Source organism: Chiloscyllium punctatum, chromosome 12, assembly GCF_047496795.1.
Source record: "Chiloscyllium punctatum isolate Juve2018m chromosome 12, sChiPun1.3, whole genome shotgun sequence".
Classification (NCBI taxonomy): Eukaryota; Metazoa; Chordata; class Chondrichthyes; order Orectolobiformes; family Hemiscylliidae; genus Chiloscyllium; species Chiloscyllium punctatum.
The window spans coordinates 65,414,908-65,426,996 of record NC_092750.1 but is presented as its reverse complement, the minus strand read 5'-3'; the positions used below and the strand labels follow the sequence as shown (position 1 = coordinate 65,426,996).

The window sequence follows — 12,089 nt, the reverse complement described above, 5'->3', positions numbered from 1 at the left end:
CAAGTCTGCCCTTGCATTTAACAAGATTATGGCTCTTTTGCCCAAGGTCTCAATTCCCCTTTCATGCTAACTCACCATATCTGAGAATTTCGGGCATTTTTCTAAGATTACAAAGGGATCTTGATCAAATGGGTCAATGGACTGAGAAATGACAGATGGAGTTCAACTTGGATAAATGTGAGGTGTTGCATTTTGGTACAACAAACAATGGTTTGGCTTTGGGTAGTGTTGTAGAACAGAGGGACTTAGGCGTTCAGGTACATCATTCTTTGGCGTTTTCATCACACAAAGATTGGGGTGGTTAAAAAGGAGTTTGGCACGCTTGCCTTCATTGCTCAGACCTTTGAGTATAGGAGTTGGGGCATCTTGTTGAGGTTGTACAGGATGTTGGTGAGGCCTCATTCTGGAGTACTGTGTCTAGTTTGGTCGCCCAGTTATATGAAGGATACTATTAGGCTGGAGAGGGTTCAAAAGAGATTTACCAGCATGTTGCCGGGAGGGAAGGTTTGAGGTATAAAGAAAGGCTGGATAGGCTGGGATTATTTTCACTGGAGTGTAGCAGGTTGAGAGGCAACAAGTTTATAAAATAATGAAAGGTATAGATAGAGTTAATGGTAGTTGTCTTTTCCTCAAGATGGGGGATTTCGAGACTAGCTCTAAGGTGAGAAAAGAATGATTTAAAAGGAACATGAGGGGAAAATGTCTTACACAGACTGTGGTTCACCTGTGCAATAAACTTCTTGAGGAAGTGGTGGTTGTTGATACAATTACAATTATAATGTTTGAAACACATTTCGATAACTACGTGAGTAGGAAATGTTTGGAGGGAAATGGACCAGGAGCAGGCGGGTGGAACTAGTTTAGTTTAGGATTACTTTTGACATGGACTGGTTGGACTAAAGGTCTGTTTCTGTACTGTAAGTTTTGTTGACTCTATGACTAAGTACTAGACAGTGACCATCTTCAACAAGTGAGAATGTAACCATTGCTCTTTGCCATTCAATAGCACTGAAATACCAGTCGATTACCACGTCATCCATCCACTCCCGATCATCAGTAAAGTGATGGAAGGTGTTATTAATAGAGTTATTAAGCAGCACCTGCTCAGCAATAATCTACTCAGTGACGCCCAGTTTGGGTTCCACCAGGGCCACTCAGCCCCTAATGTTATTATAGACTTGGTTCAAACATGGGCAAAAGAGCTGAATTCCAGAGGTGACAGCCCTTGATGTCAAGGCTGTATTTGACCAAGTGTGGCATCAAGGAGCCCCAGCAAAACTAGAATCAATGGGAATTGGAGGCAAACACTCCATTTGTTGGAGTCATATCTGGCACGGTAGGAAGATGATTGTGGTTGTTGGGGGTCAGTCATCTCAGCTCCAGGACATCTCTGCAGGAGTTCCTCAGGGTAGTGTCCTAGGCCCAACCCATCTTCAGCTGCTTCATCAATATCCTTACCTCCATCATAAGGTCAGAAGTGGGGGTGTTAGCCGATGATTGAACAATGTTCAGCACCTTTCGTGACTCCTCAGATATTGAAGCAGTCCATGTCCAAATGCAACAAGATCTGGGCAATATCCAGGCTTGGGCTGACAAGTGGCAAGTAACATTTACATCACACAAATGCGAGGCTTTGACCATCTCCAATAAGATACAATCTAACTACTACCCCTTGACATTCAATGGTGTTACCATCACTGAAACCCCCACTGTCAGCATCCTTGGGGTTACCATAGACCCGAAATTCAACTGGACTCACCATATAAACCCTGTGGCTATAAGAACCGGTCAGAGGCTAGGAGACTGCTGTGAGTAATGCACCTCTTGACTCCCCAGAGCCTGTCACCATCCACAAGACACAAGTCAGGGGTGTGGTGGAATACTCCTCAATTGTCTGGATGAGTGCAGTTAGGGCTGCCCACACTCAAGAAGCTTGATGCCATCCAGGTCAAAGCAGCCCATTTAATTGACACCACATCCACACGCATCCATTTCTTCCCATCACCAAAATCCAGTAGCAGCAGCGTGTGCTATCTACAAGATTCACTGCAGAAATTCACCAAAGATCCTATGACAGCGCCTTCTAAACCCAAAGTCACCTCCATTTGGAAAGACACAGGCAGTGATACATGGGAACACCACCACCTTCAAGTTCTCCTCTGTGCTACTCAACTCCCTGACTTGGAAATATATCGCCTTTCCTTGGCTGCAGAAAATCAGAGTGAGGCAAAGGAAGAGTTTGAGAAGTGACTGGTATCATAGAATCTCTGCAATGGGGAAACAGGCCCTTTGGCCCAACATGTCCACACTGACCCTCTGAAGAGTAGCAAACCCAACCCATTCCCTCTACCCTATATTTAACCATGACTAGTACATCTAACCAACACCTCCCTGAACACTAAGGGCAATTTAGCACAGCCAATTCGTCGCACCTGTACATCTTTGAACTGTGGGAGGAAGCTGAAGCACCCAGCAGAAACCTACACAGACACAGGGAGAGTGTGCAAATTCCACACAGACAGTAGCCCAAGGCTGGAATCAAACCCGAGTCCCTGGCGCTGAGGCAGCAGTGCTAACCACTGTGCTGTCCCAAATATAGGTAATGCAATGAGGAATACAAATATCTTTTTATAGGCAACTAAATAGCAAAAATGGAAGAATAGGGGTCAAAAGGAGGACAGTGAAGAAGGTTATGTAAGATTACGAAGAGATCTTGATTAATTGGCTCGATGTGCTGAGAAGTGGATCTCCTTCCTATCGGAAACATGTTGCGAAACTTGAAAGGGTTCAGAAAAGATTTACAAGGATGTTGCCAGGGTTGGAGGATCTGAGCTCCAGGGAGAGGCTGAACAGGCTGGGGCTGTTTTCCCTGGAGCGTCGGAGGCTCAGGGGTGACCTTATAGAGGTTTACAAAATTATGAGAGGCTTGGATAGGATAAATAGGCAAAGTCTTTTCCCTGGGGTCGGGGAGTCCAGAACTAGAGGCCATAGGTTTAGGGTGAGAGGAGAAAGATATAAGGGGCAACTTTTTCATGCAGAGGGTGGTACGTGTATGGAATGAGCTGCCAGAGGATATGGTGGAGGCTGGTACAATTGCAACATTTAAGAGGCATTTGGATGGGTATATGAATAGGAAGGGTTTGGAGGGATATGGGCTGGGTGCTGGCAGGTGGGACTAGATTGGGTTGGGATGTCTGGTCGGCATGGATGAGTTGAACCGAAGGGTCTGTTTCCATGCTGTACATCTCTATGACTCTAAATGTGAGGCATTGCATTTTGGTAAAACAAGCAATGGCTGGACTTATACAATTAATGGTAGGGCTCTGGATAGTGTTACAGAACAGAGAGACCAAGCGGTTCAGGTACATAATTCTTTAAAATTTGTGTCGTGTAGGCCGGTGCTTAAGAAGGCATTTAGCATGCTTGTTTTCAATATTCAGGCCTTTGAGTATAAGAGTTGGAATGTCATGGGAGGTTGTACAGGATGTTGTTAAGGACTTTTCTGTACTACTGTTTCCAGTTCTGACTGCCCTGTTATAGGAAGGATATTATTAGATTACTTTACAGTGTGGAAACAGGCCCTTTGGCCTAACAGGTGCACACCGACCCTCTGAAGAGCAACCCACCCATAACCCTACACCTAACACTACAGGCAATTTAGCATGGCTGATTCACCTTACCTGCACATTTTTGGACTGTGGGAGGAAACCAGAGCACCCAGAGGAAACCCACACAGACACGGGGAGAATGTGCAAACTCCACACAGACAGTTGCCTGAGGCGGGAATTGAACCCCTGTCTCTGGCGTTGTGAGGCAGCAGTGCTAACCACAGTGTCACCATGCCGCCCATAAATCAAACTGGAGAGGGTTCAGAAGAGATTTACCATGGTGTTGCCAGGAGTGGAAGGTTTGACAGATAAGAATAGGCTGACTAGGCTGGGACTTTCTTTCACTGGAGAGTAGAAGGTTCAGCTGTGACCTTATAAAGATTTATAAAATCATGAGGGGCATAGATAAGGTCAATAGCAAGGGTCCTTTCCCTCAGGTGTGGGAGTTCAAAACTAGGGGGTGTATTTTTAAGGTGGGAGGGTAAAGACTTAAAAAGGAGGCAAGAAGGAATGTTTTTACACAGAGTGTGATTCATGTATGGAATGAACTGCCAGAGGAAGTGATGGATGCAGGTATAGTCACAACATTAAATGATATTTGGAGGTGTGTGAAGAGGAGAGATTTGAGGGGACATGGGCCAAATGCAGGCAGATGGGACTAGTTTGGTTTGGCAAAATGGTTGGTATGGACTAGTTGGACTGAAGGGTCTGTATCCATGCTGTATGACTCTATGACATGGATGCACACAGTATGGTGAAATGCTACATTAATAATTTTGTATTTGTTGTTTTTGTTGGAAAAAGATGCTGCCAAAGTGATAATGAAAGAGAAGGCCATTGAGACATTGGGTGGGCTAAATTTTCATGAAATGTCGGTATTAGAAAGTTAATTAAAGCTGATAAGTAACCAGGACTGAAGAGGGTACATCAGAGGTTACTGACAGAAACGCAGAAGCACTGATTGTAATCTTCCAATTGTTTGTGGATGGTGCCAGTGGACTGGAGAATTGTAAATGTTGCACATTTGTTCAAAAAGAGAGTGTGAGGATAAACACAGCAACTACAGACCTGACAGTTTAACTGGAGGGAAAGCAAAACAAAAAGATAGTCACTTAGACAAATATGAATTAATTAACGAAAGTCAGCACAGATTTGTTAAAGACAAATCATTTTGGAGGTGCTTGAGGTATTTTGATGTAGCAACAAAGAGGCTTGGTTTGAATAATGCTGTTGATTTGGTGCATTGATTGTAATGATGCCAGCCACATGGACCTCATGGAATGTGAGTTCCCTGACTGGGGCTGTTAATCTGGTCCAATCAGGGAGTGCTGGCTGACAGATATAAACAGGAATGTCAGAGGTTCTATTCACCACGAGAGTTGGCTCTGAGGGAGCTGGGCCGATGTCAAGCAAGCGCTGCGCATGTGGAAACAAAGGGTGACTTGGTGACGGAATATTGGGCCTCTGTGGAGTTATTTCATGTGGTGTGTGTGGATTTCCAAAAGTGGAAAGTGTTACATCATGGTCTTGCAAGCAAAGTTGAAGCCCATAGAATAAAAGGCATTCTGGATGCATAGCTGATTTAAGCAATCTGAAACTATTGGTGAATGGTTGTTTTTCAGACTAGGGAATAGTGTTCATTATCCGTCTAGCACCACACTACTGCCTTTTCTGATATTATTGACCTCAACTTGCTGCATGGAGTTACAATTTGAAAGAAGGTTGTGAACGAGGAGAAGGAGAGTAAAAGACATCTAGATGATGTGGAATGCCTGGTGGAATGGGTGGGTGCATGTCAACTGATGTTTATACAGAGATGGGTGAAAAGGTACATTTTTATAAGAAGAATAAGGAAAGAACAAAACAGGAAAATGAAAAAAAAAAGGAACCCTGGCTTCCATAAACAAAGACATAAACTACAGACAAAAGCAAAAATACTGTAGTTGCCGCACGTCTGAAATAAAAACAGAAAGGCGAGGAAAACTCAGTGGTCTAGCAGCTTCTAAGTCAATATTTTGAGTGCAATAAGACTCTTCTTCAGAACTTGTCTGAAGTTCATATCCAACTTGTTGAAGCAAATGTTTTCTCTCAATTTGCTGACCAGTCTGGGTTGAAGTATACAGGTTTCTTCCACCTTGAAGAAGCTCTGCTCTTCTCTCTGCTGGGATTTCTGTTTTAATCTTTCAGCGTGTTCACCTTCATTAATTTCCAGCTCCCTCCTAGTGTTTGATAAAGTGTTTGCCTAAACTACAAAGGCAGTGGACTTACGATGATCCTTAATGAAACACCGGCTCAGCCTCATCTGGAGTATTGTGTTCAATTTTGAGTATTGGCCTTTAGGTAAGACGTCAAGGGAATAGAGAGGTTTCAAAAATGCTTCCAAGGACAAGGGGTGACAGTTTTGCGGACACATTAGAGTTTTCATTGCCTTGGAGAGAGGGAGATGTGATCGACTTTGCCAAAATCACAGGGGAGAGAGAAACTTTTCCTTTCAACACCAAAGATGAGAAGCAAAGGAAATGAAGGCAAAATTAGAAAATTTGCTTTTGCGTGCAGAGAATTTAGAATTTTGACTAATGATAGGATGTGGGAAGATTTGATTGTGGTTTTCAAAAGACAATTGGCCAAGTGCCTGAAGACAGGAATTTTTTAGGGCTGCGGGGAGAAGGTGAGGGAATGGAATGAGTGAATTCCTCCTACAAGAGAGCCAGCATGACTCAACAGGCTGAATGGCCTGCTTCTGTGTTGCAAACATTCTACAATTTCATGAAATTATAGGGGTTTTTTCGAAAATCATTCTCTTTGACGGGTTGGAGGGGGAATCTCACCAAAAGGACAGAGACTGAGGGAAACTGGTGAAAAAAACAGTTGTGGAGTTAGACAGGGAGAATTTTGTTTTAAGTAGTGAGTTATGACTGAGAACGCAGTGCTTGGAAGGGTAGGGTGAGGGAAGCAGATTCAATGGAAAGTTGCAGAAGGGAAGTAGATAGACACTTAAAAATGCAAAACCTGCATGACTCTAGGATTGGGGAGGAGAAGCTGGATCAACTAGGTAGCTCTTTCTAAAAGTTAGACAAGCAGGAGGCTGGAAGAATACAGCCAGTCAGGCAGCATCTGGAGGTGGAGAAGTCAACATTTCGGATGTAACCCTTCTCCAGGACTAGGGGTGGGTGTAAGGGGGTCTGCAGATAAAGGTGGGGGAGGGTTTTGGGTGGGGAGAGGGGTAGAATGGTGGGTTAGTTATAGGTGAACGCAGGTGTAGGGTATGGCCTGGTTGGTGAATGGGAAGAATTAATCCGGTTGGTAGCTGGAAGGATGGGTCGGTCAGAGGGCTGGAAGGGAGGGGGAGGGGCTGGGAAGGGAGTCAGGGGTTGGGAAGGGAGGCTATTTGAAATTGGAGAATTCAGTGTTGTGTTCTCTAGGCTGTTTGTTGCCTTAATCTGACTGCCCTTCCTTCCAGCTATCAATTGGATTCAATTCCAGCATCTGCAGTTTCTTTTGTCTCTTTCTAAAAGTTGATGTATCAGTGAAATTTGATGAAGAACATCCTGCTATGGCATGTGTTACTATGTGAAGCAAAGAACATTCAACAAGGATTGGCACGATTGTCTGTGGGACATGTTAAAGAGCACTTCAAACAGCCTAAACTGTACAAATGTGTTTCCAGCACTGAAACGTTCTCTCCATGAGGGCCTCCCTGATATTAAGTTACATCTTTTTTCATTGCTAGGGGAGTAGATGACTCAATAGAATCAATAGAAATCTGATAAAGCAACTACAGACATAAAAGAAACATTATCTTATTGTATTTATTTTTGAATTATGCAGAAAAACCCATTGGATGTGATTTACTTCCATGATTAGCCTATCAATTTATCATTATTTGTGCAATTTACAAATGCTTCATAAATTCAGATTCATTCACTGTCAGGCTTGGTTAGTTGATATGTATATCATCATTAGCAATTTGGAGCATTAAGTCACTAGCATTTACATGATCTTCCAAATGGCATCAGGAACACATTGATAACTTGCACTTCTATCATGCCTTTAAATGTCATAAAACATTCCAAGGTACTTCACAGGAACATAGTCGGTCAAAACTCCAACATCAAACAGTCAGTACCAAAGACAGTTGTTGTATTCTGGCTTGGATAGTTCACTGCCAACCATCTTCCCTTTCTCCTAGTGGGTAAGATGACAGTGGAGTCGGTCACTCCAGTCGGAGCTCCTCTGCTCTGGACAATTTTCTTCATTTTCCTTTTTTTTAATCTCCCTCTCTCCTCCCTCCTCTCCCTCGTCTTTGCCTTGGACACCTGGCCCCGGCCTCAGAAGCCGGGTCGACATTCGGCAACTCGATGCAGAGACATCAGTGACCAATGCCTGAGACGGGGATGGCAGTGACCAGTGTTCGAAGCAAGGATGTCAGTTACTAATGCCAGTAGTCAAACCATATGGAACCCCCCATCCCACCGACCCAGAGAGCCTTTGGAGAGAAACTGTGATGATGTTAATTTTGCTTTGCTACCTGTTTCCCTCACCTATAGCTGGACTGTGTATACCTGTAATTTACGTTTTTTTGCCTTATGTCTCTATTTTTTATGCAAAAAAAAGCTTTCTTCATAAAAATCAATCCTTATGTCCATGTACAGTTAATGAAGCCATCCAGATCTATACTCTCTTCACTTACAGAGAACAAATTAAGCTTTGATGTTCACCATTCTCTATATTTACAATCAACCTCTTGGCATTTTGCTGAGGGCTCAATTACTGAATGGACCCCTGTTTTTCTTTGGCAGGAAGACCTTACACGGTGGTCTTTCCCCACTGCGCCTTGGCGGCAGCTGCCCCAAGCTTAACTGCATCCCTCAGCACGTAGTCCTGGAGCTTGGAATGTGCCAGTCCGCAACACTTGGTTGGGGTCAACTCCTTCAACTGGAAGACCAGCAAGTTTCGAGCAGACCAAACAGCATCTTTCACCGAGTTGATGGTCCTCCAGGTGCAATGGATGTTTGTCTCTGCGTGTGTCCCAGGGAACAGACCGTAAGCACGGAGTCCGTGTCATGGAGCTGTTTGGGACAGCCCTCAACAAATATCCCTACATTCCTCATTTTCTCATTTCCTTGCTTCTCTATTCTGTAACTAAGCATTGTACCTAGGTATTCTGGACGTAAGATGGTGCTGAGAGTGGCTACTTATAAACTTTTCACTGTATTCATTTGAGTACATGTGACAATAAAGCTAATTCAGTTCTCTAGTTGAGTATTGATTCTGTCTAATTATTGGTAATAGAGGATAGATCATTGATAAGTCTAAACGGGAGAGGCACTTATTTTGCAAATAAGTAGTTTATTGAATGATAGCAATTGGTCTCATATAAATGAACCTGCTGGGCATAATTACTTAGCACTCACAGAAGCTGTGCAGAACACATCTTCTCCTCTCGGGACTTTGCGTTGACCTCCATTGTTGCCATCAAACAGTGTGTGGCATTATCAGCATGGGTGAAGCTTAATGCAACATTGACCCCTCCTGAACCATCGCCTTACACAACAATGATCCTGATGGTGCAGCCTACTCCTAATTACTGACATTGGGAAAACAGACTGACAGTCGTGGGTCAGTAAGTCGCACACTTGCCCCAATTCAGAAAGTTGTGGGTGCAAAGTCCTGCTTTAGAGCCTGAGGACAAAAACCATTTAGACCAAATCTTCAGTGCAATACGCGGGGGAGAGCTGCACTGCTGGAAATGCTGTCCCATGGTTGAGATTTCAGCTCAAGGTCTTGTTTTTCCTATTACATAGACATTGTGCAATTTCAAGGAGCCAGGGAATCCTTCCAGTGCACAGGCCAACATTTATCCCTCATCCATGATCACCAAAAACAGATTATCTTGCAAGCATCACATTACCTTCTGTAAAAATTTGCTGCTGCACTTTCTACCTTACTGCAGTACCTGTATTTCAAAAGTGCTCCACTGGCGATAGCGTGCTTTGGGGTAGTTAGGTTTGTTAAACACACTATGTAAGTGTAAATCCCTCTCTTTTTCAGTTTAGTCTTGCAACTAGTTAGTACAGAGCTGTAAAAGATTGCCTGCTGGTTCTATGTTAAGGTTTGGAAAATAAAGTTTGGGAATAGATGATGACTCATCCTCATCTATGATCCTTCTGTTGTTACAGCGTCAGTGCAAATGTTTCACCACCAATAAATAATAGACCACTATGGACCATTGGCTGTATACAAACTTTGTTTAAATGTATTTTAGTTAAGCCTTTAGCTCACATGTATGCAACCTAAGTGCAAAATCAATACCAGATCTTTACCCTTTGTTCTTCACTCTATCACCTACATTCTCAATTTTCAATGCACGTTCTAACATATAATTGCAGCCATTAATAAACTGCACAGAACACAGCTTAGTGTTAGCCTTGGCTCAGAGTTAAGCAGCATTGCCTTTGAGTCAGATGACTTTGCATTCATTATCCTACTCCAAGGATTTAATGGCATAATCCTGGCTAACATTTCAGTTCAGTAGAGAACTGAGGGAGTACTTGCATTCAGTTGAGCTATTAAACTGAGGCACTTGATTCTACATCACCCCATGTTGCTGTTTGTAAAATGACAAGGGAGGGCTCCCCAGTGTTGAGGCCAATCACTATTGCAAAAACAGATTCTTTCAGCTGGGAAGCTTGTTGTTTTGGCTGTTGCATTTTCCTATGTTGCAACAGTGAAAGAACTTCATTGGCAGCCAATTGTAACCTCCTGAGGTGATAGGAGTTGCTATATAAATGGAAATTTGTCTTTGTTTACAGAACTGTAGCTAAGAACGGCTGCATGGTGGGTCTGTGGTTAGCACTGCAGCCTCACAGCACCAGGGACTTAGGTTTGATCCCAGCCTTGGGTGACTCTTTGCACAGAGTTTCCTCCCACAATCCAAAGATTTGCGGGTCAAGTGGATGGGTCATGCCCATAGTGCTAGGTGCATTAGTCAGAAGGAATTGGGTCTGAGTGGGTTACTCTTTGGAGGGTCGGTTTGGGCCAAATGGCCTGTATCCCCACAGTAGGTCATCTAAGAAGCCACCTTTTGCTGAGTTTTCAGAGTGCAGAAACATTTAATGAGGCGGGCTGGCAGGACTTAATGAACAAACAGCGACTTTAGTGTCAATTAATTTGGGTCTGCAGAATGACACAGATACCTCAACCAACGTGTTGCTAAATACTTTGGGATAGCATGCATGGGATCCTTTGAAACAGGATGAGTAGAGGATTGTTTGGGAGGAATGGGTTCCTTAGGCATGGGTCCCTTTGATACTCAAAGCTCTCCATTACTGAAAGGTTTCCTCAAGTTGCTTTAAGGGATTGATTACCTAATTAGTAGCAACTTAAGTATCATATTGTTTGACTGCCAGGATGGCCGAAAATAAAATAGGTGGGCCAACATCTACTTTTGTCTGGTTTTCTCTATTAGGGGTTGGAAGCAGGGACAATTAATGATTTGAAACAAAATTTAGTTGGAGCACTTGAGGGAAATAATTTTACAGAGTTACGGGAAAACAGTGGGAGAATGGGGCAGACTGAATTGCTCTACAGAGGCGATGAACTAATCCCTTGGGTTGAATTACTTCCTTCTGTGCTATAATTTTTTTTTAAACGTTCCAATGACAATCCAATTTCCAGCCCAGTTTCAAATAAGCTGGCTCTCTGTCAAATCAGGAGGAGGTTGACGAGGAAGGCAGGGTTTGAACCAATTTAGCTGACCCAACAATCTGACCTGGTCTTCACTGCCAAACACTCAGTGAGTGTTGTCATCTCCCATGAACCTCTAGCCACAGTACGGGCATTCAAATCAACGCATATTAATTTTCCCAGGGTTGATTGTCTTTGCCAGATTTCGAAATTTTGGAAGTTCAAGAGGAAGTTAACACTCTATTCATGTAAATAGAGTCATAGAGATGTACAGCACGGAAACAGACCCTTTGGTCCAACTCGTCCATGCTGACCAAATATCCCAACCTAATCTCGTCCCATCTGCCAGCACCCAGCCCATATCCCTCCAAACCTTTCCTATTCATATACCCATCCAGATGCCGTTTAAATGTTGCAATTGTACCAGCCTCCACCACTTCCTCTTGCGGCTCATTACATACATGTACCGCCCTTTGCGTGAAAAAAGTTGCCCCTTAGGTCTCTTTTATATCTTTCCTCTCTCACGATAAAACTTAAGTGCGAAATTGAACTTTGAGAGGAATTGTTAGCTCCAGTAGATGGAGTTGGTGACTAGCATGTCCTCTGACCATAGGCAGAGGACATGACTAGACCAGTGCCATCCACTGTCTGACTGATGTGTGATTCAGTGGACTTCAGACAAAGAGGAGCCAATTTGGATTCCCAGAAGGCTTTTGACAAGGTGCTTCACAGGAGACTGCTAAATAAAATAAGAGCCCATGGTGTTCAGGCGTAAGATACTTGCATGGATAGGCG

The 12,089-nt window shown here is 43.5% G+C and overlaps 1 long non-coding RNA gene across 1 annotated transcript in view; it reads left to right on the top strand.

Moving 5' to 3' along the window:
• LOC140483885 (uncharacterized) overlaps positions 1-8,810 on the top strand; it is a 65,498-nt gene extending 56,688 nt beyond the window's left edge. The window contains exon 3 of the long non-coding RNA XR_011962058.1: positions 8,408-8,810. This is a non-coding gene — a long non-coding RNA (uncharacterized lncRNA). The remainder of the gene's footprint in view (positions 1-8,407) is intronic.
• The last annotated feature ends 3,279 nt before the right edge of the window (positions 8,811-12,089 follow it).